This window comes from Xyrauchen texanus, chromosome 37, assembly GCF_025860055.1.
Source record: "Xyrauchen texanus isolate HMW12.3.18 chromosome 37, RBS_HiC_50CHRs, whole genome shotgun sequence".
NCBI lineage: Eukaryota > Metazoa > Chordata > Actinopteri > Cypriniformes > Catostomidae > Xyrauchen > Xyrauchen texanus.
In genome coordinates this window covers 35,182,238-35,189,548 of record NC_068312.1, presented here as the reverse complement: position 1 = coordinate 35,189,548, position 7,311 = coordinate 35,182,238, and positions in this window count along the sequence as shown.

Genomic DNA, 7,311 nt, shown 5'->3' with positions numbered 1-7,311 from the left:
ATTAATCAAAGTATTGGGGGGGCCTGTGTAGCTCAGCGAGTAAAGATGTTGACTACCTCCCCTGAAGTCACGAGTTTCAATCCAGGGCGTGCTGAGTGACTCCAGCTAGATTTCCTAAGCAACCAATGGCCTGGTTGCTAGGGAGGGTAGAGTTCCCCAGCTCCACATGTTGTGAGACTCCATGGTGTCATGCACAGTGAGTCACGTGATAAGATGCATGGACTGACGGTCTCAGCTGAGACTTGTCCTCCGAAACCCGGATTGAGGTGAGTAACCGCGCCACCAAGGGGACCCACTAAGTAGAGGGAATTGGGCATTCCAAATTGGGAGAAAAGAGGGATAATTTTTTTTTTAATTAAAGTGTTATTAAATAAGATAATTTTGCTTTATTACTGCTGGAGTAGGGCTGGGTGATGGGAAGATGTAATCAGATATAGACGATAACTTCCAAATATTCCGATGCTGATTTGCGACATTCATTGACAGACAATGATCGACAATATTGGGAAATAGGAAAACCATGGATCTTGGAAGTCAGCAAATATATTAAACTGTGGCCCAGGGTGTGAAACCAGCACCCGCCACCTGCTAAATGAGATGAGGCTGAATCCAGTTTGCAGGCTCGTTGTCAAAGTGTATTTCATGCGTGGGTAATTTTGCTCATCTTCTCGCAACAGGCGAGACCTGTAAGATGTCTTGGAGTGACACATGATGTTAGACACAAAGACATGTGCTTGAAGAAACACACTTTATTTTATTTTTAAGAACAGACAAAAGAAAAGCCATCAATGCCATGTCTGATTCACAGATTCACAGAGGCGTGCAATGCATTTCATTCACTTGAAAACTGTTTGCAAGAATAAAGAAAAGCCATCAATGCCATGTCTGATTCACAGATTCACAGAGGCGTGCAATGCATTTCATTCACTTGAAAACTGTTTGCAAGAATAATGTAATCTATGAGAATGCTGCAAATGATCTCAGAGCATCTCAGGAGGTGCTGTGAGTGTAGTTGGCTTTATTTCCACGGAGCAGTTTGCGGTTAACATGCATTGTGAAGCAACTCTGTAGGTTCAGTAATATATATCTTTGCATTAAAGAAACAAAGATGAAAGCGATTAAATCATAAAATGAATGAAGCTAAAATGAGTTCAATTTTATTTTCTTTAGGCAGCATTAACTGTATTACCAACACGCAATATTCAAAAAGAACACATTTGGCAGCATTATTTTGGGAACACAAGGGAATTTATTAGGCTTATTTACTACGATTATAATTACTATATTTAAATGTATAATTGTCTTTTAGTTCTTAATTTGTATGCTATTAGTAATGTTCCACCTGTTGTCCTTATGGACACTTGCAGGATGGCAAATGGGGCCGTTGGAGGCAGTAAATGTTTTGATAAGGGGGAGGTGGTTATAAAATATTTATAAGTTATTTTAATTACTTTTTTCATTTAGTTTAAAGTGCCATTTGAATGGAATATTTTTTTTCTCTCAAGAACCCCATTCTTTCCTGAAGTGTTTTTTTAAATTTACTATGATCACACAACTACTTTAAGTAGAGATGTGGAGTCTGTGCCATGTAGTCAAAGCAAAACTTTACTTTTACTTTAACATTTACTTTTTACACAGAACTCATGTGGTTTGCCATACTGTTTCATGGCAAAGGTAATGGTGTCTACAGCAATGTGTCAGAGGTAAGCCTGTGGTTGTGTGGTTTCAATGCTGAGCTCCTCATGAACGGCAACAAAATTTACTGATTAAATGACCAGAAACTTGTTGTTTTTTTCTAAGTTGACCGAAACTTATAAGTCTATAAACTGAAAAAAAGAAGAGTTAACTCAATTAAATTATGTTGTGTATGCAAAGTTGGATTTGAAAGACTTTTTTCCCATAAATACAGCCCTGTATTTTCTTCTGCTTCTGCTTGCTGTGACTACCCCTGCCATTGTAATTTTTTGACATGACTCATGTGGTAGATGAGGTATAATGCATCAATGGTAGTGTGGTCTGAAACCTGAGTTCCTCTCAGTTGTACTTGTCTTGAGCTAAATGTTAAAATAAATTGATTTCAAATCTCTTTTGGGGTGTGTGTGTGTATATATATATATATATATATATATATATATATATATATATATATATATACACACACACACATGCACTGATGGCCAAAAGTTTGGAATAATGTACAGATTTTGCTGTTTCGGAAGGAAATTGGTACATTAATTCACCGAAGTTGCATTTATCTGATCACAAAGTATAATCAGGACATTACTGATGTAAAAACAGCACCATCACTATTTGAAGAAAGTAATTTTTGATCAAATCTAGACAGACCCCATTTCCACCAGCCATCAGTCTTCAGTAAACTTATTCTTCAGTAATCATGCTAAATTTATAATTTGGTACTAGAAAATCACTTGCCATTATATCAAACACAGCTGAAAAGCAATTTGGTTCATTAAATTTTGCTTTACATTGTCTTTTTGTTTGTTTTTGAGTTGTCACAGTACACAATAGACTGGCATATCTTAAGGTCAATATTAGGTCAATAATGGCAAAAAATAAAACTCAGTTAATCATTGTTTTGTGGAATGAAGGCTATACTATGCTTGAAATTATACTATGCGGCCCATTTAGCCCGTTTCGCGGCCGACCCACCACCCCTCTTGGTTCTCCCGATGGCAGTCTGCCCCTGATCGGCCACAAAGTGTGTCGGCCCACTGGGAAACTGCCCAGTATGCCAAATTACCAGTCCAGCCCTGGATCAGCTAGACTGAAAGGTGCATGAGAAGTGCTCGAAAAGACAGTCACATCTATGGCAAGTGCTACAGGAAGTGTGGGGTGAAATGTCACCTGAGTATCTGGACAAACTGACAGCTAGAATACCAAAGATCTGCAAAGCTGTCATTGCTGCACATGGAGGATTTTTTTGTTGAGAACTCTTTGAAGAAGTTTAAGTTTAATTTTTTTTCAACCATATTGGTTATTAATGTCCTGACTATACATTGTGATCAGTTGAATGCCACTTTGGTGAATAAAAGTACCAATTTCTTTCCATAAGAGCAAAATCTGTACATTATTACAAACTTTTGGCCGCCTGTGTGTGTGTGTGTGTATATATATATATATATATATATATATATGTGTGTGTGTGTGTGTGTAATATACAGTGTATTTATAAATTATACTGTTGATCATGATTATATTATGTTTGTTCAGAATGTAAGAATACATTATAAACATTCATAATCTTAACCATATAGAAACTTTAAGGCTGAGGAGCCTGTCAGGAACAACTCGGGACACCTTTCCCCATCGCGATCTTCTGGGGGCGGAGTGGCACGATTTGGGGCACCATTCTCCCATCGCGTGTCGGGTGGGGCGGCACAGTTCACGGCACCATTTCCATATCGTGATCTTGGCCAGGAAACCTGTCGTACCGCCCCAGATAGTGTTGCCGCCCTAGGAGGCTGCCTATATCACCTTTGCCAGGATCCGCTACTGTCCTTTGCCATGTATGAAGAATCTTTTGTTAATTAATTCTGTAGTAAGTTTTAATGCATGCATGCTCTGTTGTGAAACGTTCCCAATTGTATCAACCTGAACACCAACCTGAGCCTCTAAATACCGCTAATCGCAACACCTCTCAATCAAAGGCCCCACAGGCACATCTATAAATAATGTGCTTGTGAATGGGGGGGCCAATGGGGGGACCAGCCTTGTGTCTGCCCCCCACTAGAACCATCCCTGGTGGTTGGTGGAGAGTGTGAGCTGTGCCGAAAGCCCCGTTCACACCGCAGGCGGCATATATTCCTACTGCTGCCACCACTCTAATGTTATTGGAGGGCTGCACAACTGGCCACAGTAGCATTTGAAATGCTGTTTACAGATGATACTGCCAATACAACTAAGATATCATTCTAATTTGACAAGGAAACTGTTCTTTTGCCTCTAAAAATGCACATTCTGCATGGGAGATCATTTTACATAACCTGCAGCAGTGCTTAATGCATCATATCTCTAAACAAGATGAACACTGTATAAATATATGAATCAAACTCACTCAGAATGCTGACACAAACAGCACAAAAATGGGAATAATTTTAGTGATGAACAACAACATTTCCATCAACATGAAGATCATTCTCCAATGCGCTCAATGATGCAGTTGTCCAGGAATAGCTGGTGGTTATAGGTAACTTTACCAATGCATTCATTATCTTCTTTGGATAGAGGAGAACAAGGACTTAAAATATATGTACTATATATTCTTGTTTTATTTTTGCAGTGATTTCAGTTTCATGATTATGCTGTAATTTCTTTGGTAAAATGCACTGCCAGCAGTTCTGCAAATATTTGTGTGACTGGGGGCAGAGGGCGGGGCCGGGTCATGATTATACACACCCGGTCCCTTATCAGGCTAATTAAGCCTCTGAGAGGGATAAAGGCCAATTGCAGACGGTGGTGCAACGAGAGAGAGATCGTTTAGGGACATGACCGTCGTGTGTGTTTGTCTTTTGTTTAAGTTAATCATTAAAATATTGTTTATATCGCCAGGCCGGTTCTTGCCTCCTCCTCTCCATTGAACTGCTTTACAATTTGTCCAATGTTTATTATGTTTAAAGTGTATGAAGCAATTTGATGGACCTACCTCTCATAAGCTTCTTGTTTGAGCCATCTTAAATGCACTGTATTCAACATAATTGCAAGAATTTTACTATTTTTATTTATTTATTTATTTGTTTTTTCTCTTTCTGTAATCTAAGGTGAATTATTGTCTCCAAACAGGTGATATGTTAATAAAGCGTTTCTTAAAGAGAAATTTCATTTTTCATGGATTGCATTTTCATCTTTGGTACAGTGAGAAATAAACAATTTGATATAAATAATATATATTTTATGATAAGGTGAACCAAACAAATATGGCTATTTCAATTCAAAATATGTCATTGGACCAAAACAAGGTTTTGATCAACTAAAGTTTTTCCATTGGCTCAACTGATCATTTCTGATGGAGCCAAAATTAAAAGACTCTTGCCACAATGGAGAATATTACATTCACATAACTGTCATTGAGCCAATGAAAAACTTAAATGCAACATGTCACTAAAAGCTTTTGAAAAGGAGAGGTCAAAAAAATGTTTTACAGTTAACAGGGCTGAAGATCAGAAAATGTCTAATAATGGCTTAAACTAGCATATATCAATGCACAACACCATACACTGTAATTTACAATCAATATTCTTGTACTGTACTTAGTGCCAAGAAGATTGTTTCTGCAAGCTACTGAGCTTGACTAGGCCAATGTAAGTGTAAACATAATGAAATACTGATAAAGACTGCAATTCAAACTTACACTCTGGTGTCACTTCATTAAATATGGATTAAGAAAGATCAAACTATTATTTTATAGAGGAAAAATAACACAATAACAGGGTTAAACAGAAAGTGCTGGATGATAAATTCTGTATTATTATTATTATTATATTATTACTGTATTATTTTTTTTATCAAATAATACAATATTTAAAATAATTTTCTTGAAAAGTGAAATGAAAGCGTTTTTAGAAATGGGCACAAAGAGCGTGAAATGGAAAGACAAAGAACAACATTTAGGTTGTTTTTTTATATATACATTGGCTCATATTCAGATGAAAAACAAACAATGATTAGAGTAACATGAAATATTCAAATGAAAATGTAATTTTCCATTATATCTAAACAGAATTAAATCTAACTTGTGACTAAGTTTAGTATTCTGTTAATTATGAATAGTAAATCATGCCATGGGAAGACATATACAGCAGTATGCAAATAGCAGTTTCCTGAGAATGACCCACACAAAGCTTAAAGTGAAGGTCTGTCAAGTCTACATTCAGCATGCCATGCAGTTTTTTATTATACAGAGGAAGTAATCATGTCAAGTAACACAGATTGTTGTTACTGCACTGCATCTATCTGAGAGAGCAGTAACCCTCTAATTTGTGACACCATGAGACAGCTTCTCTATGTTGTTTGTATTCTTGTTCTCGATAATCATATTGGTGTATTTCAGATGTCCCAGTGCCCAATGTTAACAATATTACCAATATTACAGTGTTCCAGGCAGTGGAGGAGAGAGAGAATGTGATAGTGACTTGTAGGTTTGGAATGAGGCTCAAAGGAAGCATTTTCCAGTTGTCTATGGAAGATGCACAAAACTACACCCAGAAGAACTCAGCAGGTTTTGCAGATGAAGTATGTGTGTTTAGTGTCACAATGAGCTCATTTGATTCCTTCCGTTGCGTGCACATGATTGTTTTCCTAAATACTTTGGATTACTTCTTCAGCACTGGTAGATTTTTTTCAATTGTTTTGACTATAAAATCTCTGCCTGTCCAGTAAGACAAAACACACGTTAAAAATGCATTCTCTGAAAAAATGAAATATCTTGTGCAGTGTTGTTTCTAAAACAAGATCAATCAAATTGATCTTGTTTTAAGGATTTATAGATATTTTTACAGGAAAACAATACAAAAATGATTATCAAGAATATGATTTTTGCCCTAATATCAAAAGTCTAACATGAATATTCTTGATATAAAAATATGATCGTGCCTGGTAAAATGGCTAGAAAAAGCATTTTAGTTTAGCGTAAAGCTGACAATTTATACAAGGTTTATTTCTATTTCTTCTGCTCCAGACTCACTTCAAACTTACTGCTCTGTCCGCTCATATGAATGTAACACATCATAAGAAAGTTTCACCGCTGTTCAAATGCACTTTGGATCGCATCATTTCTATGTATAAATGTTTTCCATCTGAAAGGACTAAACATTAAATGAAACAAATGACAATAAAATGCAAAGTAATCTCCTCTGTAATCAAAATACTTTTTGAATGTAACTGTATTCTAAATATCAATGATTTAAATTGTAACTGTATTGGAATACAGTTACTTATAATTTGTATTTTTAATGCGTAATCCTGTTACATGTATTCCGTTAATACAGTGGATTCACCTAATTCTGTATATCCTTGAACGGACCTGTTTTTCTTCAATCTTCATTTTCAAATAGTCTTTATAGGATAGTCTGTCTCGTTCTTATATGTGTGTTTTCACATACTGCACATATTTACATTTGTTATGCATTGTTTTTTACTCATCATTTTGTACAGACAGACTTTAGTAATCAATCTAGTATAGTACTAAACCTTGATATAATTTTTTAGATTACTGAAGAAATTTATTTCATGTTCTGTAACTTCATAATATGTGTAACATACAGTATATACACTCACTGTTATCCAATCACAGTC